The sequence below is a fragment of the Natrix helvetica genome, assembly GCF_964273705.1.
Source record: "Natrix helvetica genome assembly, chromosome: 1".
In the NCBI taxonomy this organism is placed as follows: Eukaryota; Metazoa; Chordata; class Lepidosauria; order Squamata; family Natricidae; genus Natrix; species Natrix helvetica.
The window spans coordinates 369,724,088-369,748,948 of NC_138548.1; positions in this window are offsets into that span (position 1 = coordinate 369,724,088).

A 24,861-nucleotide genomic window follows, 5' to 3' on the forward strand; every position below is an offset into this window, starting at 1 on the left:
AGAAGTGGTTTGCCATTGTGTCTTTCCTGGGGCATCAGAGATTGGCTGGCCAAGTTTCACCCAGCTGACTTTGTGCCCAAGGGAAGACTAGAATTCATGGTCTCCTGGTTACTATCCTGAAGTTTTTACCATAGACAGGCTCTGATCATAGCCATACAATCCACTTAACCTGGTCACTTCACCAATGGCTTCATTCACACTGCAACTTTTCACTCTGGTTTATTTTCTGAGGTTGAGAAACTGTAGTCCAATGGGTTAGTGAATCATGTGTATTAATTCAGCAGGGACTAGCTGAACAATCATTTATAATAGAAATAAGCTGGAGACACTTTTTTCCTATAAGGGCCACATTCACACAACATAATTTACCAGGCTGAGGAAATGTTCTTGCAGCCACCCTGGGACAAAAGACAGTTCTAGGTGAAGCATCCTGAAAGGCTATCATAAACCATGGATGACCACAGCCACCTCTCCTCCACTTCCCTTGGCTCTCTCCAGATGCAAACCCACAATTTAGGTGGCCACATTTCCAACTGAGTAGAGTTTTCCTCCCCTCTGGGCTAGGCCTCAGTGAGACATGGCAGGAACATGATGGAAAGGAGAAGCCATGTTACACATCAACCTGGCTCTCCAATTCACAGACATCAACTGGAACCTGGAAGCACAAGCAGACACTGAGAGTCAAAGTTGAGGACTCTACAATAGGACAACTTTCAAATAATGGAGCTGGGATATTGGTCATCCTGTGCTCCTCGTTGTAAGGTTGGACCTGCCTGTCCCTTCTGCTTCCCCTCTCACTCAACCCTCACCTCCCCATTTCTCCCTTCTAGGCCAAGCTGTACATATTAACATTCCCCCTCCAGATAGGAATCCTAATCCATCAACAATTGACCAAGTTAAACCAGAACACAGGAACTCCAAACTGGCCTTTTGGAACTAAAGGAACTAAAACAAGAACTTCTATCCATTATTCTATAATCAATTATCATTAGCCAATGATGCAGTCAACAGGACATCCATTTTTTGTCTCTAAGTCTGCTCTGATGCAAAAATTGATATTTTTTAGAAAAAAAGGCAAATTAAATTTCTCTTCAGTTACAAGTTGTTAACAAATCAGCTCCAATTTGGGATTAATATATGGAAATCCCATTGAAAAGAAAATCCCAAACTCTTAACATTAAGTCAGGTTCAAGGATAATGATTGCTTCCATGGCATTAGAGCAAAGGCAGCACTAGAGTTAAGGGTCACCAATGTAGAGTGGCACCAAACTCCTCAACAGTCTCTGGAGGCAAAAGACCACATTGCAGGACAGCAGAAGTCACTTTTCTGGCTGTTGAGGTATCTTGCTCCAGCATCACTTTCTGGACATGTCCTAACAGGAAGGACTATGATCACTGTACAACAGTCCCAAGGGGTCTATCTGTGATTTTTCATTAATATATTTTTCTCCACCTGCCCCTCATCAGATGGAAGAGGTTCAGGATCCCAAGAGGAGAAGTTCCTTCTCACTGTAATTATCACCTCACAAGCTTTGAGACGTCTCCTCCTCCTTCTCCAGTGACTGCCTTTGATGTAAACATCACATTGAAGTAACATGGAAGGGATTTTGTTTTAGAAAAGGATAAAAACCACAGGTTATGTGGGGTTTTTTTGTGGCTCGAGTTACAGGACAGGCAGGAGCTGTGATCTTCAATGCACTTTCTCTCTCTTCCAGGTGAATCTTGGTTTGTCTCTATTTGAATCTCAAAAGCCACTGAATATTCCATCCTGTGTGATTGCTTCTAATTCTTCCAATTGTTTTTTTTTTTAGAAACTGATTCAACCCTATGAATTATGGACCTCCTGCTTCTGCTTCTGATGCTGCTGGTACCCCAGTCAATATCTGGGAAACTTAGAAAGAAATGCCCACTGAATTTGGACCACCAGGATGGAGAAAAGCCATGGAGCTATTATAGGCCAGGACATCTTCTCATTGGTATCATCGTCTCTGCATCTAAAATAACACCTGCAATATTACCTTTCAACATGGCTCCTTCTAGTCAGATTCAGTTGTAAGTCACTCACTGTGATGGAGTTTCATTCCCTCCATTTGCAAGTCTAACACCTTCTTTTTTTTCTTCTTCTTCCTCTTATTCTAGTTACTCTTATAATGCAGGACCTGACTAATTTCTTGAATCCTTTTGATTTCCACAGCCTCTCACTTTTGACTTATTTTCTAGGAGAGGCTCAAATTCAAATTATGAGGAAAATAAAACCTTTTAGAAGCCCACATTATTTTCCTCTTCCTGTTCAATCCTCAGTTCATGGCTTTAATACTAAGTTTTCTTGAAAGTAGTGGTTGTAGTTTCCTCTGGCCAGGTCATTTCTATATTTTTATAACTAGAGATTGATATTCAATATCTTATTTTTAGGAATAGAAGATGACATGTTTTAGAACAGCTTCCATGTATTATGTGTTTGGTTTAACGACTGAAATATTCTGCAACTTGCTTACTGGGCTGATGAAAATTAGTTCTGCTACATTTCTTAATTTTAGTCTTTTTGGAGAACTATCTCCATCCTATCTTCTGAAAATTCACAATATTACAGAGTGATGAGTGACTTTCATTTGTCTCTGATTTGGATTGATATTGACTTAAGTCTCTTTTAGCTTGTGGAGGAAAAGAGGATTAAATAGAGAAAAGGTGTTTAATTTTTTGCTATTCATGATCCTAATATTAACATCATTTTAACTAGTTTACCTTATCAAAAGAGAAGGATACTACGTATGATTTTCAATATTGAAGTGTTAAATAAAAATCCACGCCTCTTGCACAATCTCACTCTTGGCTACAACATCCATGACAACTATATGAACACACTTGGCACTTCAGATGCCCTGATGGACGTGCTCTCTACTGGAGAAGCCAATGTTCCCAACTACAGCTGTGGAAGGAAGGAAAACCTTTTGGCACTTGTTGATGGAGCTGACAGGGATGTCTCCATTCAGATGTCCACATTGGCCAGCCCCTACAAAGTTGCACAGGTTTGTGTTTGTATTCCCCCATCTGGCAAAGTGAATGGGGTGGTAGTGTTTTATGTCCTGAAATGCTTATGATAAATGCATTACACAATGTTTGAAGAACAATATTAATCCAGACATGATTTGATGATCCAGACCTATCTGGCAAAGTGAGTGGGGTGGTAGTGTTTGATGGTAGATCCAACCGTATCTTTTTAAAAACCTACAAATACATTATCCAACATCTTAACTATTTTTTCCTAAAATGCTCATGATCAAATTTGTTACACAAGGTTTGAAGAATAATGTTGCTCCGGACATGATTTCTTCCACCTGAACAATTTAAGGAATATTCCAACTGGTGGGACCCTCTATTGGTAGGATTATTTACAAGTATAAATAATACCTGCTGTACCCATTTGGGTTTAAGATGAAAATTGTAGTTTCGAACTACAATTCTATCCCAACAGATTCTATCAATTCCAGGCCCATTTGTCTAACATATCGTGGCTTAAATATATACCATGTTCCCTTTGAATAGAGTTGGGAATGGTAGATGAAAGATACATTCCTAAGAAGAAGCAAAAAGTCTTTAGGCAGATGTGACAAACTTATTGTCTTGAACCATCTAACTACAAACATATCAATCAGAGGAAATAAAGTTTGCTGCCTTTGTAGCATTAGACACAGTAAACAAACAAAAATATTATAGAAGAAAATGATCGTCCTTAAAATGGAACCCAGAATATTGATGCTACTCAAAGCCCTTTCTACAAGCACTGACAGTGAGAACAATTAATGAAGTTGTGTGTGCTCCATTAATGGAAGTTTTCAAAAAGAGACTGGACATTCATTTTGTTTGGATAGGTACAGGATCTCTTGCTGTGGGCAGAAGGTTGGACTAGAAACCTCCAAAGTCCCTTCCATCCCAATGATTTTTGTTCATTTGTTTGAGAGTGTGTTTGGGGCTCATTGGAGCCCTGAGAAATAGGATCGATATTTGCCAAAAGATAAGAGAACCGTAAGGACCTGCCTCAGCTACCTTCTCAAAAAAATAAAACTCTTGAAGCACTTTGCATTTCAAAAGGAACTTTTACTGAGAGACAGTGATTGCAGAGAAGTCAGGCAGAATCTGAAATGGTGCATCTTGGTTAACTTTCCACCTTCAACCCCCACCCCAATGCCTCGTGTTCATCAACAGCCAATAAAATGCCACAAAGGTGATTTGAAAACTCTGAGATGTGGTGGTGAGAAGAGGTTGTCTTTAGGGCACTAGGACCTTGAATGCCAGACTGGAAGCACCTGAGAAAGAGCGGCACAGATGGCTTATGTCCCCCCCACCCCAAAGCTCCCAAGAAGTTACATCCAAAGTGAAAGCATGCAAAATATTCCCCCTGAAGCCGCCTCTTCTCCTCCACCCCCTTCAGAATGGCAGCATTCCGACAGGGACCAGACAATAATGGTGTTGCTGATATCACATTTGTGTTGCATGTGCTGTTAAGAGGACTTGGCTCCTCCTCTCGTAAGAATTAACTGATTATGGATACGTCAAAGTCAAAAGTTTTGGTCTTTGGAAAATGACAGCATTGCCACATAGGGCTACTTGTTGATGAGTTAAAATAGCAAGTGCATACCTTTCCTTACCTGGGGTATTTATCTTGGCTTATTTCCTATATGGTCAAAATTCAAAAATTATATACTGTATAATAGAGCCCTTTTTTGAGAAAATTAATTTAATTGAGATCTCCATATGCAGTCAGAATGTGGTAAATTCTGGTGGTGATAAAAATGCTACTTTCACTCTTTATGTTTATTTTATTGTAATTTTTAAAACTTCAATATTTATTAGAAGGTCTTGTTAATGTTTTGTGTTTTTTATTCCATATCTTGATATGACCGAATGACTAATTAAAAATAAACTGTTATAATATATACATGAGAAAAAAAGTTGGATTCATTAAAAGCTAATAATTGGGACTTTCACCCTAAATATAATACAGTACTTTCCATTGCTTTTTTCAGATTAGTGAACGAATTGCTTCAGAGGCTCTAAGTGATAAAAATCAATTCCCATTTTTCCATCCGATGCTCCCCAAAGAAGGGTTCCAGTATCCAGCAATTCTCCAACTGCTCCTCCATTTCAGATGGACCCTGATTGGTCTCTTTGCTCCAGACACAGAGAAGGGAGAGCATTTCATGAGAACTTTTACTCCTATGCTTGTCAGGAATGGAATTTGTGTTGTTATATCACAAATATTATCAACAATTGGACACACTGCATCCCTTAGGGATTCCCTCTCTAAGTGGAGACAGGTCAATGTCTTTGTTCACTCCATAGACTTTACTGACATCTATGCCAGAATTCTTCCTTTCCATTTAATGCTTACCCTTTTGCCGGCACCCATTGAAGGGAAAGTCTGGATCATGATAGTGGATACAGAATATTCAATAAAAGAGCTCCGCTTACTCAAGTATGTCCATAGTATTTGGACCTTTCCTCTTCAGTGGAAAAAAAATTGGTATAAAGACAATGGCTATAAAAAAGAGTTCTTTGTGGAACCTAAATATCAAGACAAGTGTTTTCATTGTTCTGTTTTAAAGCACACCTTTTCTGCCAAAGGCCGGAGAAGATGCATCCAGAAAGCCCCACTAGAGACCCAAGAGAAAAAGAAAAGGATGCGGATCGAAAATCGAAGTGTTACTTACAGTGCCATTAAGATTCTTGCTCATGCCTTAAATGGGGCATCCAATTCCAAGAGGAGAAGGAAGAAGGGAGAAGAGAGGTTGGGGGCTTCAAGGCTGCATCCATGGAAGGTAAGGGGTCCCAACAAGGGTCCATCAAACTAAACTCCTTTTCAGGGTCTTTGGGGCTCTCTGAGCTTGGTTGTTTAAGATCTTAAGCTTCTGTACAACACCTTGTACTTATTGGAAGTGCCCTGTATCCTCTCTTCTACAACCAAGACATTTTGTATGTGTGAAAAAATGTTCCCAGATTCCTTCTGATTTTGAGCTCCTGCAAACCAACATGGCTTTTTTCCTTGTTGTCTTTCCTCAAGGCTAAAAGCATCTCCTTTGATCTCTTCCTTGCCTTCTTTCTCCATGCCTAAAGCTGATGAATATTTCATGCAATATGTTTATTATCATTTCATTAAAATATTATTACTTCTTTATTATCAGTAACCATTCTACATATAGAATAATGTGAGAAAAACCACAAATGAAATCTTAAAGAAAGATATAGATTGTGGCTTCCTTTCATTTGTCCAACTGTTATTATACTTTTTGTATCACAAGAACAAGATATATCTATTAATGAAAACATATAGAATAATCAATGAACAAGGTCTAATTGTTTTTCATAACTCCCAAATTATATCAGTAAGACTAAAATTTTTGAGTATAATTTTAAGACAATTGTATCCATTTAAATATAATGCCACCCAGCAATCAATTAACTAGATCCCCATTCATCACATCATGAAGCAGTTTGTGAATTCTTTGCAAAAAGCAAGTTATGCCACCAGCATTCACACAATCTATTAAGGAAGTGTAATGTTACATGGGAATGAGTTTGGAGACCAAAGAAAGATATTCAGGGAAGGATCAGACAAGACAGGAAATGGAGGAAGGAACCCACGGCTGCATAACAGGCAGGAATCAGAAAAGACCCCCCCCCCTTTTTTTTTTTTGACTGTCCAAAGAGCTGATGAAAAATGTGTACTTTCACATGTGCAAGATTCTGTTAATACAGTCTTACAATAAAATAGAATTGGTTCATCTGGTCATTTTCCAATCTGCTCTACCTGAATGGAGATTAGCCTTGCAACTTTCTTCTTAACAAATCTTTGCTTTCTGGTAATCACTCTGTTGTTTTCAAGGAGTTTATGAATACTCTAGTTATTTGGGGGTTTTCTTCAATTCATTTGTGATGTTTCCTAGAATGTTCCCTAGGATTGTCGATTTTCATCAATTATATCTTGTCAATGTACTTTTTCTCAGTATACTGCATGATTGAGAAATATTACTGAACTGTTGTTCTAGAGTTTTGAAGATAACGGTAATGCTTCTTCTCCCAGTTCACAATATATGCAAGTTAAAAAAACCGTAGGAGAAAGATTCAAATGTAAAAAGAGAAGAAAGATAACAAAGCAAGATTTCTGCTTTTAAGATTCCTGGATGTTTCCATTCTAGTTCCATCTATTTCTAAAGAAGAAGGAATTGTACAATCTTTCCCTGAAGAAAGTCTACTTGGATCAAAATGGAGACGTAGCAGCAGATCTGTGGATCGATAGTAGTCTGGTTCTTCCCAAGGAGGATCCCATCAAAAAGGAATTGGGGACTTTTGAAAGACAGAGACTAATAATCAACCAAGATGCTTTGTCACAGCTAAAGTTGCTGAAAAAGGTGGGGGAAATGGTGATTTTCTTTTTCATTTTTCCAAAGAATTGGGACCCTTTTCATGTATGCTAAACTGAGGAAAAAGATGAGTTACATTAATTGAGAAGTGATTGTTTGGAGTAAAACTTTTATAATTTTCTTAGGCAGATAGGGAGGCTTCAGTTCTATTGACTCTTCAGATGCTGTAATGCTAAATACCATTGTAAGCTGATTCAGTTATATCTAAAATGATATTTGGGGTGATTGTTATTTAGAAAACAAATCATTGGCGTATAATGTCTCTTTTGCAATTAATCACCATAAAGCAGGTGAGACGGGGCCTGATATGCTGAGGATTTTCATGTTAATAGCTTCAGGTACACTTGTTCTTAGTCTTCCATTACCAAAGGTGAAGGCAATTCTGTTCCTCTAGTCCCTGAGTTCAGGTTTGGACTGAATGTGATGAAATGGAACCAAGATTGGATGGAGGTCCTCTTGGCCCACTTGTGAAATAAACTTCATTGTGTCCTGATTGGAGTCAGGGTCTCCTAAAATTGCAGCTCCAGAGTTTGAGATATTTTAATTAGCCAAGACCAGGTGATAGCTGTACATGCCTCTCTTTAACCCCACTGGGATAGTGGAATTTATGAAGGAGGTCAAAGGCTTTCAGTTCACATGAAGTCATAATGACAAGTCTGATGTGAGATTATTTATTTATTTATTAAATTTATTTGCCTCCCATCTCACCACAATAATGGCCTGAAAACTGAAATACTGAAGTATAATTTTGGTGCAAAAAAAATAATACCGTAAATAAATAAATCCTGATATCAGAAGTAATAAGGGAGAGTCTTGAGGGAAATATTACTTAGATTTGTAGGGTATTGGCTTGTAAGAGTGAACTTCATCTGAAAATCCCTTGAACCCAATTGTTTGTCTTGGTTGTTAGCTATCTTAGGACACACTGAGAGACTCCAAATCAAACTAAATGTCAGAACTGTCAACTTACACCTGTGCTTTCCTGTGTTCAGCACCAGCTTTCCATAAGCCCCACAGGGGAGGGGAAAAGAGAGTGGGAATGCTTAGGGGGGGAGTAATATTGTTGTTTGGGACTGTACCAGTCGGAGAAAACCCATCAAGGTTCCAAATCGAACTAATAATAAATATGGGTGTATATGTCCCTGTTAGTTTGTGTCACCTAACTGTGGTCTTTCAACAGAAAAGACCTTGTGTTGGATACCTTGTGTTGGAGATCCCTTTCCTACACAGGGCTCATATTCATGTCCCACTAGCTGCATCAAAATATGCCTGACTCACCCCTTTTGAGGGACACATTCACATGACCTCACCTCCATCTCACCTCGCTATGACTTTAGAAGCTAGTTTTAGTTTTAGTTCACCAGCATGGCAGCCATATAAACTGGAAGAAAATCACATTGGCAGCCTTTACTTGGCAGGAATTTTTCCTTTGTATCTTAATCAGGAGATAGTTTTGGACTATTTTTGAAAGGAGCTTTGCAATGTTTTATGTACTGTAGAAGAAACCTTTCCAGAACTTGTCGGTCAAAAGTTTCTTTCTCCATCACAGTTTAAATCTATTTTACATAAATTAAAAATAAGTAAAATTTTAAATAAGTAAATTGATGTATAAAAGATGCATTAATCAATCTTTCAATTAATCAGTTAATCTTTAAAAAGATCATAAATGAAATATTTAATACATCAATCATTTAATTAATCAGTTAATCTTTATAAAGTTCAAAAATAGAATCAAAATTTAATAACTTTTTTTTTCAATAAAGTTTAGTCTGGATAACTTTTTAAAATCATGCTTGTATGAATAATAGAGGAATGTATGTAGATTTCACTATGAGGAAAACACTGGTTGTCAATTAATAATTAAATCTTTTCTCAATTTCTTCCCTACAGACTTTATTAAGTAGAAAGGTACTTTTTTGCAATCTGATATTTCCCAAGAAAAAAAAAGGAGAAATTAAATGAGGCATCTGCCTGCAATTGTATCTCCTGCAACCATTTGGAAGTAGTCAGAGATTTCGTATTTGCCTAAGTGAAGCCCAGAGACTACTTGGGTAAAGTTCATGTCTACTTCCATCTTTCATGAATGATGAACCTCAACATATTTCTTCTTTCTCTTCTCAGCCTCTGCCTGAGTCCAAATGTGTGGATAAATGTCAGCCTGGATTTGACATGAAGGCTCGAGAAGGAGAGCCAGTTTGCTGCTATGACTGCGTTCCTTGTCCAGAGGGGACCATCTCCACTCAGGAAGGTGGGTGACACCATAGGGAAACCTTTTGAATTCATCCAGAATACTTTTTTCAAATTTATTAATCAAATTTATATGGTTGTCTATTTCACAGAAAGTGAGTCTTGATGGCATACAATTAAACCACAAATTAAAAAAATTAAAAGAATGAGAACTAAATGCCAAGAAAGAAATTTATTTATTTTATTTATTTATTTTATTATTAGCACTTATATACCGCCCCCTCTCCCGAAAGGGACTCGGGGCGGTGTACAGTCCGTATTAAAAAACACCAAATAAAATACATGTATGCATAGGAGGAGGATAAAATAGAATAAAACATTTTGATAAAAAGCCCCTCAGCTTCCTTTTCTTCTACCTCTCGGGGTTCACAAACCCGTCATCAAGGCTGGACCTTGAAAGGGCCCGGGGCCAAACCTGCGAGAGAGGGGCTTCTCGCAGGTGGAGCAGGTCTAACCTCGAATAAATTGATTGAATAGTGAAAGACCCAGTAGGGTAAGGTGTTGATAAAACAAAGTTGATAGGTAATAGCCGGCAGGGCTGGGTCGCAATGAGGACCAGAGTCTTAAGGTTTAGATGTTAAGTGATGGTAAAAATATCTGGATGGTAACTTCAGAGGAAGATGGTAAGTAGTAGATGATAGATAGATGGTAAATAATATTTGGATGGTAATAATGTCAAGATGGTAACTCCAGAGGAAGGGGGGGGGAAGTGAGAGATATCCAAGTGGCGCAAATGGTGGGAAGAGGCAAAGATGGTCAATGGGAGACAGATGGTTCAAATGGTCCCAGATGAATAGCGGAATACATCAAAAAGTTACCAACCATACAACCAGCACACAGAGGATCCCCAGGGCTGTTGACAGAATCACATTTTAAGAGATTTCTAGAAGGCTCACAGTTTGGAGATACTCTCAATTTCAGGGTAGTTAATGATATTTTTCCTGGGAAAAGGATATCTCCTCTCTCCTTGAGGGGATCTGCTTGTCCCACCAGAGCAGATGTAATTGGCATGCAAATACTCTGTTCATTGTCACTTTAGGGCCTCTCAGAAGTTTGCCTTTTCTGGTGCAGCTCCTGCCTCATTGGACACCACTTCCCCTTGCAGTTCAATAGGCCACCAATCTCTTAAATTTCTGGAGAATTGGTGCTTCTCACAGACATTTGGTTAAGGAGAGGATAGTGCAGAATAAGAAACTGGTGGCATTTCTCAGAGAACAGAGGTTTGTGGCACTATATGTTTCTTATAATTTTATGTTGTTGTTGTTCTTGTTTTAATAGTTCTATATATTGGATAATTTGTTTTGCTGGAGGTTAAGTATATACCATTTACTGAGGCTTCCCTATCTCTCAGCATCACATCTCATTCAAAATATTCTTGAAAGTTGGAAGACTATAAAATAAATATTACCTTGTTTTCTCAGATACCGAAAAATGCACCAAGTGCCCAGATGATCAATATCCAGCCATGGATCGAGTCAAATGTATCCAAAAAAGAATAACCTTCCTGTCCTATGAAGAACATCTGGGCATCATTCTCATCTCCTTTGCCCTACTCTTGTTCCTAACTGCAAGCCTTGTTTTAATCCTATTCATTAAATACTTAGAAACTCCCATTGTCAAAGCCAACAACTGGGACCTCTCCTTCATCCTCCTGATCTCTCTTCTGCTTTGTTTTTTGTCCTCCTTTCTCTTCATTGGCCACCCAAGGAAAGCCACCTGTCTTCTCCGACAAGCAATGTTCAGCACTGTCTTCACAGTAGCTGTGTCTTCTCTGATGGCCAAAACTATCACGGTGGTGCTGGCCTTCCTGGCCTCAAAACCAGGGAACAGGGTGAGAAGATGGTTGGGGAAGAGCTTAACCAACTCCATCATCCTTTCTTGTTCTGGTGTCCAAATTTTCATCTGTGCCATTTGGCTGGGAGTTTATCCCCCATTCCCTGACTCTGACCTGCATTCCCAATCTGGAGAGATCATTCTGCAATGCAATGAAGGCTCTGTCACCATGTTTTATGTTGTCCTCGGCTACATGGGTTTCCTAGCTGCCATATGCTTTACAATGGCTTTCTTTGCCAGGAACCTTCCTGGGGCCTTCAATGAAGCCAAACTAATCACCTTTAGCATGCTGGTCTTCTGCAGTGTCTGGATCTCCTTCCTGCCCACTTACCTGAGCACCAAAGGGAAATATATGGTGGCTGTGCAGGTCTTCTCCATTTTGTCCTCTGGTGCTGGGCTATTGGGTTGCATCTTCTTCCCCAAATGCTACATTATCATCCTTAGACCAGATTTAAATACTAAGGAATATCTAATTATAAAAGTAGGGACCTGATAGAGAAATTATTTATTTGGTTCATAACATTTAATTATTGATTGCAATTGTTGGTTTATATGTTTGCCTTTGTTTGACAATTGAAGTTATTGAAAACCAAATGAGATAAAAAATAGTTAATCAAATTAAAATACAAGATAATCCATAAACAATAAAATAAATTAATAATATTTGTGTTTTTAAGTGGGCCTGCTTTTCCTCAGCACACAGATTAGCCAACAGTTGCCTTAAAGAATCCATTAAGAGAGGACACATATGAAACATGTCCTGCATTTTGCTTTAAGCTTGGTAGTCCCTTCATGTATTACTGCCTTGTCATGGAGAAGGGGCTTGTATAGCTCAGGGAAGCTGTGAGATGTGCCATGCAAGGCCACCCAAGACGGACAGGTCATAACAGAGAGCTCTGACAAAACGTGATCCACTGGAGAAAGAAATGGCAACCCACTCCAGTATCTTTGCCATGAAAACCCCATGGACAGTACCAAAAGGCACAGGCCTGGAGGAACATTGTCCATGAGGTCGTGATGGGTCAGACACAACTTCTCAACTAAAAGCAACAAGCTTGGTAGGTATCTTCAAAGTTAGTAAGGAGGGTCTCAGCCTCATCTCCTTCGTAGCTTTTTGAGAATTGGGATTTCAGTTTCCCCAAAGTCTGGTTCTATTGGGAGGAGAAGGTTTAGTGTAGATGATGCGGTGCTGCAACTTCAACATCGCTAATTTTTGGTGCTCCTTTTATTGGTCTCCCTATGTGCTTTTTCTCAGCAATCCCCTTTGGTTTAAGCTCCACATCAACTTTCACCCTCTTTGTGGCTTCTTCTCTCTTTGCCTCCCTCCATCTTCTCTGGGCTGAGGGGCTGAACAGACTTTCTGCCTTCAAGTGAGGAATTTCCTATAACAGACATATTTATAGCCTGTGCCTTTCTCACTGGGTGGGCATCTTCATATGTTTTGTCACTTCTCAGCTGTGTGACTGTCCTAGCACTACCTGGCCTATCCATTCTTGGTAGTTTTGGGGGAAATCATTAAAAGTCTATGGTTGTTGGGTAAACTCTGCCAATTGTCAGGAGAATTTTTTTTGTTTCTGTTTTTTTTTAAACCCACTTGATTCCCTGGTTACCCCCTAATGTTCAATATCCCACTTCTACCACCATATAATAATGGAAAAGGTGTCCTCAGGGTGGAACCTGCCCCTTCTCTGAGCTTTTTCAGTTCTGAAGAGACCCACCTATGAGGGAATGGATAACCTGGTTCACACCCTCGATCTGAGTGGAATCTTCAGAATCGGAATAGAGCTGGAAGGGACCGTAGAGGTCTTCTAGTCCAGCCCCCTGCTCAAGCAGGAGATCCTATACCATTTCAGGCAAGTGACTGTCCTGTCTCTTCATAAAAGTCTCCACTGTTGAAGCACCCACAACATCTGAAGGCAAGCTGTTCCACTGGTTAACTGTCCTCAGTGTTTCTTAATTAAGTTTCTCCTTAATTCCAGGTTGCCTCTCTCCTTGATTAATTTCCATCCATTGTTTCCTCTCTTGCCCTCAGGTGCTTTGCAAAAAAATTGACCCCCTCCTCTTTATGGCAGCCCCTCAAATACTGGAATGCTTCTATCATGTCCACCCTAGTCCTTCTTTTCTCTAGACTAGCTAAACCCAAATCCTGCAACCGTTCTTCATATGTTTCCATCTCCATTTTTGTGTTACCCCAAACAGACCCTGTGCATAATCTGGGGGTCCTCCTGGGCTCACAACGCCTGCTCAAAGAGGCCTTTGCCCAATTGTGGGTTCTGCACCAATTACACCCTTTCATGGACTCACAATCCCTACTCATGGTCGCTCATGCCCAGTCACTTCCCATCTTGACTATTGCAATGCACTCTACATGGAGCTGCCCTTGAAGAGCATCCGGAAGCTCCAATTGGTGCAAAATGTAGCATCCCACATGGTTTTGTGCAGACCTCAGTGGGCACATGTATCACCTCTCCTGCAGGTGCTGCATTGGCTGCCAATTTGCTTCCGGGTGCAATTTATGGTGGTGGTTGTCACATTTAAAGCCTTTCATGGGTTGGGACCAGGTTATCTGAGGGACCGTCTCTTTCTGGTCACATCTACCTGACGTACCAGAGCAGGGAGGCAAGGAATGCTGCAGGTCCCATACCCGAGGGAGATACACCTGGTGGGACTCAGAAAAAGGGCCTTTCCCATTGTTGCCCCCTCTCCTTGGAACATCATTCCCCAGAGATTAGAAGGGTCCCCTCTCTGACACTCTTCCAGAAGGTGCTGAAGACCAAGCCACCTTGAGTTGGCAAGTGCGGATAGGCAGCAATATAAATTTCCTAAAATAAATAAATAAAAAATAAATTAATTTCTTTCAGTTAATAGGCACTTGGCCAATGCCCTAGCATCTGCTTTTCCAGTAGAAAAAGCTTCCACATAACTCCTAGAGGTCCAGATGATAATCAACAGATGCTTCTTCTGTTTATATCAGAGCATCTCAGCAAAGTCTACTTGCATCATCTGGAAAGCGTATTTCCCTCTGGGCACTCTGGAGGGATGTGGCCTTAGTCCACAGGAGGAGGAGGAGCTTCCGGAGGAATGGAGGTCTGCCTCTGAGCTCCGCTTATTGCGATGGGCTTTCTGACGGGCAGGGATGCTGCCGACCCTCATTTCCAGCTCGAGGGTCGGGATTTTTGTTGCTGACCACACTGGCTTTCGCCCGGGACCCAGGCTGGCCCCTTAGATCGGTCTGGCAGCCGGGCAGAAGGTGGATAGTGCGCTGGCTGGCTGGCGTGGTGACTGGCGTTTTTTTGAACGGAGCGGTATGGAGCGGCGAGGCGGTGAAGGCCCTGAACGGAGGGGGGCTGGAAGACGGAGTTGGTCTGCACTGGAAGGACAGGAAGCTTCATGACAGGATGGCGGTGACTCATAAGAACCGAGCGGCTCAAACAGCGATCAGCTGTGAGCCCAGACCAGCGGGGGGGCAGCGGGAAGGAGAGAGAGGCCCGAGCGAGGCCCGAGGCGCCGGAAGGAGGAAGGGAAGGAGAGCAAGGCCCGAGGCGCCGGAGGGAATTGAAAAGATCAGCAGGAGGGCCGCAGAGAGGCTGCAGGCCACAGGAACATCAGCGGCCGCAGGATCATCAGCGACCTAGGCAGAAGGTTTGACTTTATACCCCTGCCATGCCTATCACAACCCCCCCCACACACATTTACCACTCATTTACCTGGGCTACCTGCCCCTACCGCCCATTACCTCCCAGTCCTCTCTATTTACCAGTTGGCTATCTTTTCCTATCTTATCTTATTATTCCATCAGCCCATCATTTCCATCAAGATGCGGACTATATCCATCTGCCTATCCCCTCAGCCAGGACTATTCCATCCGTTCCATCTAGGATGTGGATTTATCCCCTAGTGGGAAACTGTGGTTTCACTAACCCATACTAACATCAACAGCTCCCACTTGATGTGTTTTAGCCCTGTTCTAACATGTTATACTCGAGGCTAGACCTACTGCGGCTGCGAGAGTCCCCCCTCTCGCAGTTATGGCCTCCAGCCCTTTCAAGGGCCCACCTGGAGGACGGGTTAATTAACCCAGAGAGGTGGAGGAAGCGTTCTTTGAGGGGTTTTTTAACTAATTGTTTTCTAAAAATTGTAAGGGGTTCCAGGGATGGGGGGGGGGATGGACCAGGTCAGGAGTGATGGTAGAGCCAGGTGATTAGGTGTGGTCGAAAGAGGAGGGAGCAGAGTGGGGGAGGAGACAGAAGACAGCATTCCATTACAGGGCTCTCTGATATCAACAGTCGTGGGGAGGGGCAGGTGCGAGGACAGATTAAGAACTCGTAGTCGGTTGGGAGACCGGGGGTGCTGGTTATACCCGGTCACTTGTACCAACCCCCGCATACTAGGTGGTCAGGATCTACAGACCCAGGGCCTGAGACTGTTGTTATGCAATGCGAGGTCCGTTGTTAATAAGGCCCCCCGCATCAGCGATCTAATTCTGGAGGGGGAGCCGGACCTCGCAGGAATAACTGAGACCTGGTTGGGTCACGAGGGAGGTCTCCCCCTCGTGGAAATTTGCCCACCAGGTTATCGAGCATTTCACCAGCCTCGGGCCCAGGGAAGGGGCGGTGGGGTAGCAGTGATTATCCGGGAAGACTTAGAGCCGAGAGAGTTCACTGTGCCGCAGACATCCGGGTGTGTGTCCCTTGTCGTGAGATGGGGCCCAGGGAGGCAGTTGGGCCTGCTGATAGTATACCTGGCTCCTCGCTATACATCAGCGGCCCTGCCTGAACTCCTGGAGCTGATCGCATCGGTGGCGGTTGAGACCCCCAAACTTTTAGTGATGGGGGATTTCAACCTGCCGTCGATGGGAGAAGCGTCTTAGGGGGTTCGGGAGTTCATGGCTTCCATGACAGCCATGGACCTGACCCAATTAATTCAGGGCCCTACCCATGAAGGGGGCCACACATTGGACCTTGTTTTTGTCTCTGGCCAGTGGACGAGTGATCTGGGAATAGGGGATTTAACTATCACTCCCCTGTCATGGTCAGATCACTCACTTCTCCGACTTGACTTCCCTGGTGCTACCCCCGCTGCGGGGAGGCGGAACCGGAAGGCATTAGATGGTTCTGCCCCAAGCGCCTGATGGAACCAGATAAGTTCCAGACGGAGCTTGGGCCACCTCCTGTGGACCTGACCCACCCTCGGGTGGAGGACCTGGTAGCCGCATGGAATAGTGCGACTGCCGGGGCCCTAGACCGAGTGGCGCCTTTGCGGCCTCTCCTGTGGCAACAAACCACCCTGGCTCCCTGGTTTACCGAGGAGCTAAGGGTGAAGAAACGCCACAAGAGATGCCTAGAGAGTCGTTGGAGATCCTCCCGCTCCGAATTTGACCGAGCACAGGCACGAACCTACTTAAGGACATACCTTGTGGCATTAAGAGCGGCCAAACGTCAACATTGTGCTGCTCTTATTGCGTCCGCAGATAACTGCCCTGCTGCCCTGTTCCGGGTGACCCGCTCCCTCCTGTTTCAGAGGCCGCGGGAAGCCCCTCTACAGGGCAGAGCAGAGGAATTTGGGAAATATCTGCAGGACAAAGTCGCTCAAATCCGGATGGGATGGGTCCCTTTCAGTGGTCCAGTGGAGACGCCCGAGGCGAGTCTTGAGAGACCATTCTGGGAGGAGTTTGATTCGGTTGTCATCGAGGATTTGGACAGGTTACGTGTACGTCTGCGACCTACCACATGTTTATTGGACCCGTGTCCCTCCTGGCTTGTACTGGCATCCTGGGAGTTTACATGCGACTGGCTCCTGGGCCTAGTGAACGCTTCGTTGGGCGAGGGGTCTCTGCTGGCCACCTTGAAAGAGGTGGTTGTGAGACCCCTACTCAAGAAGCCTTCCCTGGACCCAACGGAGCTAGCTAATTATCGTCCGGTCTCCAACCTTCCCTTTTTAGCGAAGGTTGTAGAGAGTGTGGTGGCCCAACAGTTTCCACGTCACCTGGAGGAAGATGATTATTTAGACCCGCGCCAGTCCGGCTTCCGGCCCGGGTACAGCACGGAGACGGCCTTGGTCGCGTTGGTTGATGATCTCTGGTGGGCCAGAGATAGGGGTTGTTCCTCTATCCTGGTCCTATTAGATCTCTCGGCGGCTTTCGATACCATCGACCATGGTATCCTGCTGCGCCGACTGGGGGGGTTGGGAGTCAGGGGCACCGTTTTACGGTGGTTCGGCTCCTACCTCTCTGGCCGGATGCAACGTGTGTTGGCAGGGGAGCAGAGATTGACCCTGAGACCCCTCACTTGTGGGGTGCCGCAGAGGTCGGTTCTCTCACCACTCCTGTTCAACACATACATGAAACCGCTGGGCGAGATCATCCGTGGCTTTGGGGTGGGATATCATCTGTATGCTGATGATACGCAGCTATACATCTCCACCCCGAACCACCCCAACGAGGCCGTCGAAATGATGTCCCGGTGCTTGGAAGCCGTACGGATCTGGATGGATGACAACCGACTCAAACTCAACCCCTCCAAGACGGAGTGGCTGTGGCTTCCGGCCCCCCGGTTCAACCAGCTGCTTCCATCTCTGGCCATCGGGGGCGAGCAACTGGCCCCCATGGAACGGACGCGCAATTTGGGCGTCCTCCTAGATGCCCGGCTGTCCATGGATGACCATGTAACAGCCGTGGCAAGGGGGGCGTTCCACCAGGTTCGCCTGGTGTGCCAATTGCGCCCCTTATTGGACCGGGATGCCTTGCGCACAGTCACCCATGCGCTGGTGACGTCTCGCTTGGACTACTGCAATGCTCTCTACATGGGGCTTCCCTTGAGATGCACACGGAGACTACAGTTGGTCCAGAATGCGGCCGCGCGGGTGATTATGGGGAGGACAAGGTACTCCCATGTAACACCTCTCCTGCGCGAGCTGCACTGGCTTCCTGTGGTCTATCGGGTGCATTTCAAGGTTCTGATTATGATCTTTAAAGCGCTCCATGGCACAGGACGTAGTTACTTGCGGGATCGCATCCTGCCCCATACATCCCTACGACCAATCCGCTCACACAGAGAGGGACTTCTCCGGGTGCCGTCCGCTAAACAGTGTCGGGGGGCGACACCCATGAGCAGGGCCTTCTCTGTGATGGGCCCAGCCCTGTGGAATGACCTCCCCCTTGATATCAGGATTACTTCCGATCTCCGCTCCTTCCGTGTAAAGCTCAAGACCCACCTCTTTCAACTGTCTGGCCTGGCTCAACCGTAGTTTATCCTTTTCCTCCTGACAGTCCTTTTTTAAATTGTATTATTATTTTGGGGTATTTTAATGACTAATTTAATTTTTATTTTTATTAATGTAATGTATTTTTAATTATTACCTCCTCCATGCATGTATGTATACGTATGTATATGTGTGTATTTTTATGTTTATATGTATGTATGTATATTTTATTGTACGCCGCCCCGAGTCCCTTGCGGAGAGGGTGCGGCTAACAAATTAAATTTCTATTTCTATTCTATTCTCTTCCCTTGCAGTGGGTAAAGAGACTGCATAGTTGCCAACTATCACCAGAGCCCCCCTGTATGAATTCCTTTCCCTGCCCAATTCTGCTTGAATCTCTGAGTTAATCCTTTGGCTCCTTCTTGGGCTTGAGGACAAAAAACTCTCCGGATGGCTTTATTGCTGTCCCTGGAATAATTTCCCTTTCCACACCCAAACACCTGCTCTGTAATTTGCTTCATGAATTTGCTTAGTCCTTTCCCCATTTATCAATGAGGGAATGTTCTGTCCTAACTGCATATCCTGTCCTGCGCTTTCCTCCCTCTGTGATGAAACTAGAATCATCACAATGATATTCGAAGCCGTTTTCCTCTTTTAATCCCTTCATTGGCTTCATTGCCTGTGTTGCAGAAGACAAAAGGTTGTGATGCTCCATCATGCGAGGCTGGAAGAATTCAGCTGGATCGTTAAGAGGAGCTTTGGAAATGGTCACACTTGGATTCTGCATAAGTTGCAGGTCATAAGATGAAAAAGCGCCCAATGACATCATGCAGCAGCAATATATGCTGAGCAATATATGCTCAGCAGGGACTGAGAGGGCTCTGCCTACTCTCTGGCATGTAGTCCCCATTGCTTGAGGTGTGGGTGAAGCTGTCTGTCACGTCCACCATCGTGTCTTGCCATTCTGTTGGAAGGGAGGGGGATGATGCAATGTTTGCATGCTTTTGCTTTTGCTGTAACTTCCTGGGAATTAGGGAGGGAGGGGCTGTCTTTGGAGATGGAGAAGGCTCCCTTCCTGCTGGCCCCAGCCTGGATCCAAGGCCCTCATGCCCTGAGATAACAGTGACCTCTCATCTGCCTGGCACCTTGGAATGTCCATGACAACCTTGTGGTATCCAATTGGCTGCCGGTGGACTGGCCAGCAGGGTTGGGTTTGGGGAAACGAAAGAATGCCGTGTGCTTCAGGCAGGCTTTTTTCAGATTCCGCCTTACTTTCCTGCAGTCACTTTCTGTCAAGCCAGCCTCCCGCAGTAACCAAGAAAGAAACCACTTAACACCATTTTGCAGAATTAAGGGTACTTTTACTGGTTATGAAAAGATAGCAGCTAAGCAAAGTTGGATCTCAGGCAAAAGCGTGTGAAATCATACATATCAATACGTGACACCTCCCCCTGGTAACCCTCCCCCCGGTAACCTTCATCCCACTGTCCAATCTGTAAATCCCTTAGGTGTCATGTGAGTTCCATCTTCAAGGAGCATCATCAGGAAGGTATGCGGACGGTTGGCCTTGACCGACACCAACCGCTAATCTCCAGCATGCGCAGTAGACGGTTTGACCAAAACTCCCACTTTACAATCTCTCCTGTACAAAAGCTTCCCCTCCCAAATACCACCACAACCCCCATTTCAAAGGCAGCCGAAAGCAAATAGCAAAACAGAGGCTGACACTTTCTCTCTTTCAATAAAAGTTCTTTTGATTCAATGTGATGGGGACAAGGGTCTGGTTTTCGTGAGGGAGCAGCTGTGGCAGGGCCTTACACTGCCCCTCCAGCTGCCCCAGCCTCTCCCAGCCTCAAAGCTTCCCTTCTTTTGGGCTCTCCAAGATTCACTCTCACTAGGCCTGCCTGTCCTCTCCTGTGGGGAGAAGGAGAAGGGAGGGGGGGCTTTGTGAGCTTTGGTTCCAACTGCCAAATGGCTGCAGCAACGTTCCTTCTGCTTGAAAAGTTTAAAACTTGGGTCATCTCAGCTTTTCCTCAGATTTATTTTGCAGCTAGTCCCAAGAAAGTCAACCAAGACACAGAAGGCTCAGAGGATGGGATGTATGTACAGACGAGGTCCTGGGGATCAGAGGAAGGGTCATACGCGGAGATACGGCCCAGGTGTGGACGGAAGGGACAAGAGAGTGAGGAATATGAATTCTGATCAAACATCTTGTCTTCATTTCTTTGCCTTACAACAAACAATTAAGAGCTTGCTGTCTCCTCTCTCTTGCAGAAGGTGTGTGGGGGGGTGTCACAGAGGAGTGTGGAGGTGCTGCCTCAGACAAAGATATAAACCTGCTTTTACTCTCTCTGCAGATGGTGGGGTTGTGAGGAAGGGGGGCTGCCTTTAGATCCTGCTCCGCAATAGGAAGGGAGGGCTGCACTGTTGTAGTGAGGCAAAAGCTGTAGGATATAGAATAACAGAGTTGAAAGGGACCAGCTGCTCCTGGCTCTTTCTAGCTTTGGGAATGAAGGGACACTGCCCCGAGTCCCTTCGGGGAGAGGGGGCGGTCTGTAAATTTAATAAATTAAGACACTGCATGCTGTGGTGGGAGGTTCAGGACGAATTTCCTGAAACTTTTTCCTTTCTTATACCCCATCTTTCTCCCCCCCAAACCAACATTTCTTCAATAAAGGACACCCAAACACACACCCAAATACACACCCAATCACACACACACATAGACACCTTAGAGAGACAAACGTGTTCATCTTTGACTCCTCCCCCAGTCCTGAATTAGGTGCTAAAACTAAACTGCCAGGAAATTTCTCCCTACTTCTAGGTTGGTTCCAAATCAGTTACTCTGACTGCAGAGTTTAAAAAAAGTAGAGAGAAGGCAGGAAGGAAGCAAAGGAAACATTGTCAGTGAGGTCAGTGTGGCTCAACTGCCTCTCTGCATGTGAGGAGGGTCCCTCCCTCAGAAGAGAGCTTTCTGACCCCACTCCCAGGCTGCCTTGGCTGGATCGGGTTGGGGTCTCCGCCTGCCTTCCTCTCTTCCAAAGACCCCTCCCTGCCCTTGCCCAGAAGGCACCTGAACCTCCTGCATCCCCCACCTCTCTCCCCCTCACTCATGGCTCTCCGGGACCCTTGTCATAGATGACAAGGCTTTTCAGAAGTGGTTTGCCATTGGCTCAACTGCCTCTCTGCATGTGAGGAGGGTCCCTCCCTCAGAAGAGAGATTTCTGACCACACTCCCAATCTAAAAACATTTCCTTCCGATTCCGTGGGTGTGGCTTGGTGGTGGTGGGGTCATGTGACTGGGTGGGCATGGCTATGTAGTCATGTGACTGTGGGGTCAAAATACAGAAACTCCCTTTAACAATACCCTGCTGGAGCAGGGGTTGGACTAGATGACCTCCAGGTCCCTTCCAGTCCTGAATTGCTGTGCTCTTTCAAGGTATCCTCTGAAGCTGCGCCTAGTGCCTGGTTTGTGGTCCTCCCTCCTTCTCCTTTTTCCCTCTCTCCCTCTTTCTTTCTTTCTTTCATTCTTTCATTCTTTCTTTCACAGTACGCCCACCCCACGTTGTTTTTGGCCTAGTAGCCCTCAGGGAAGCCTCCAGGCTGCTTTAATAACAATAGTAATAGCACTTAGAATTATATGCCGCTTTACAGTGTTTTACAACTTTTTCCAGTTGGTTTACAGGGTCAACAGGGTCAACATATTACCTCAGCAATCTGGGCTCACATTTTGCTGACCTCCAAAGGATGGAAGGATGAGTTAACCTTCAACCAGTGAGAATCGAACTGCCGAACTTCTGGCCTTTTTGGCAGTCAGCAGAAATAGCCTGCAGTACTGCATTCTAACCACTGTGCCATCACAGCTCTTTCATCAGCCATAAAGGGCGTGAGTCTAAAGGCCTAATGGCTGAGCTCTCAGTCCTAAGGATCCTGTCCACTTCCTGAGGTCCAAATGGTTCATCTCTCCCCAGAGAACCAATCCCTCACAAGGAATCTCCTCTGGACCTTTTGCCCTGGGCCACCTCGGTTGCCAAAAGGCCATTGAATTAATACACTCCGTTTTCTGACCAATCCTTTACATCCATCTAACCAAAGGTTGTGGAGCATGGGTGTCAAGCTAACTGGGTCACATTGTCATCATGTGACATTTCACGACTTTTCCCCCTTTGCGGAGCTGGGGTGGGCGTGGCCTGCATATGACGCCATTTTGACACTCCTGCTATAGAGAATTAAATATAGTGAACAAGTTTTATAGATGGTAGATTTTATTCCGTTTGATTGCCCAGACCTCCTCAACAGGTTTCAAAGGTTTTACATCTAAAAATGTTATGCTGTCCTAATTTGACCTATTTATTAATTTATCTCTAAAGATGTACATATGCTGTTGTATGTTTTTCCTCTCTCTCTTTCCTTAGTGGTCCCTGAAACACTTTCTGGTTTCTTCTATGGTTCAATTCTACCTTTACAAAGAACAGTATATTTTCTCTCTATTGCAGAACAATAACTATTTTTTTTTCAAAGTTGAAATACTCCAATAATAGAACATGAACTCAACTTTTTATGAATAATGAATAAAAGTCAGTTTATTCATATAAAATAATGAAGAAAAGTCATTTTCAGGGATTTTGTTCCAGTTTGGTACATTATAAGAGAGAAGAAGTAGTCATAGAAAGAAGAGCAGGCACCCATCTCTTCATAAAGGCAGCCAAAGTCCACCTTGAAGCAGGATAAACTGTATGCATATTGAGGATTGACATTTCAGATTCATCCCAAACTTCTCTTTTCAGGGTGGAAAGTATCAAGAGATTTTCTAAGAGACCTTAAGGGAGCAGCTTCTCTCTCACTCCTGGGCTCATCTTCAGAGTTTCACCCCATTTGTGACTCCTCCCATTGCGCATCTGCCTTTTGACTCCCTCAGAGTTCAGAGAGACGATGTCTCTCCTTGTGGCCATTATCCAAATCATAGTGATTCATTTCTTCTCTTGGTGCTAAATCTCTAAAGACATTTTGGAAAGCTTCAAGATGTCATACAGAGACAGACATAACATGCTTCCACTTTGATATCACATCAAAGCCTTTTTGGCTAATGTCTTTGCACTGGAAAATCTTGGGGCATAAGTGGCCCTGGAGAAAGAGAGAACCTTGAAAGCTTTTAAGACAGGCAAGAGCTGCAAATGTGAAGCCTTGTCTGACTCTGCCTGGATTAGGAAACTTCCGGAGCTTCAGTCTTGGAAGTGGGCTTTAGTTTCTTCCACCTCTTCCTATCATCTTGCCATCAAAGCAAGACTGGAGACTCCATCAGGAGCACAAGTCATGTTGCTGCTTCTGCTGCTTCTTCTGCCCCAGGAAGTTCTGGGAAGTCTCAGAGCCAAATGCATCCTGACTCTGAAGAGGGACGAGGTGCATCCAGAGATCCATTACCAGCCAGGAGATTTTGTCATTGGTGGCATTGCTTCTGCAACAAAGGTGTTTCTTCTTCCATTAAGCTTCAACAAATCTCCTTTGACTCAAATTGCTCAGTATGTCAAAATTCCTGCTCAGAATTAGGGCCACCATTCCACCCTGTTCTAAAGTTCCAGCCGCCTCTTTTACAATGAATGATCTCTTTGATCTGCTAGTTCTTCTCTCTTTCTGTTTCATTTCATCCTTGGATCATTTTTTTCAGCTGATGAACCTGATTTGAAATTCTCAAATAAATAACCAGTAGAGGTTTTCTATTTTTCTTGACCTTGAAGAAGAAGCTTCTGCTTTTCTTGACATCCTCTCAGCAGAGTTGGACTTTGGATGGAGAAGAGAGGATGGTTCTTCTCTTCTACCACTCTCATGCCCAATAAGGTCATCAGAATGGGTAGAAAAATGCAGAAATGTTGATTTTCTTTTTCTCTGAAGTAAAAATGAGATATCCTCAATTTTATTCAGTACCACCTGTTAAATGAATGGATCCCAATTCAGAATTGACTTTTCTTAAATGCCTGAATCCCATTTGAGTGATTGCCAGTATCTTTATCAGACGATGAATTACATGTCAGCTAAGTCTCTATTGTGGACATATAAACACCTTCAGCAACTGAGCATTTATCCCATTTGTTAACAGTCATAGCTGTTCATTTTGTTTGCCATTGTGGGTGTCTCTGTATGTTCCCTTTCCAATTGTCACTCTTCC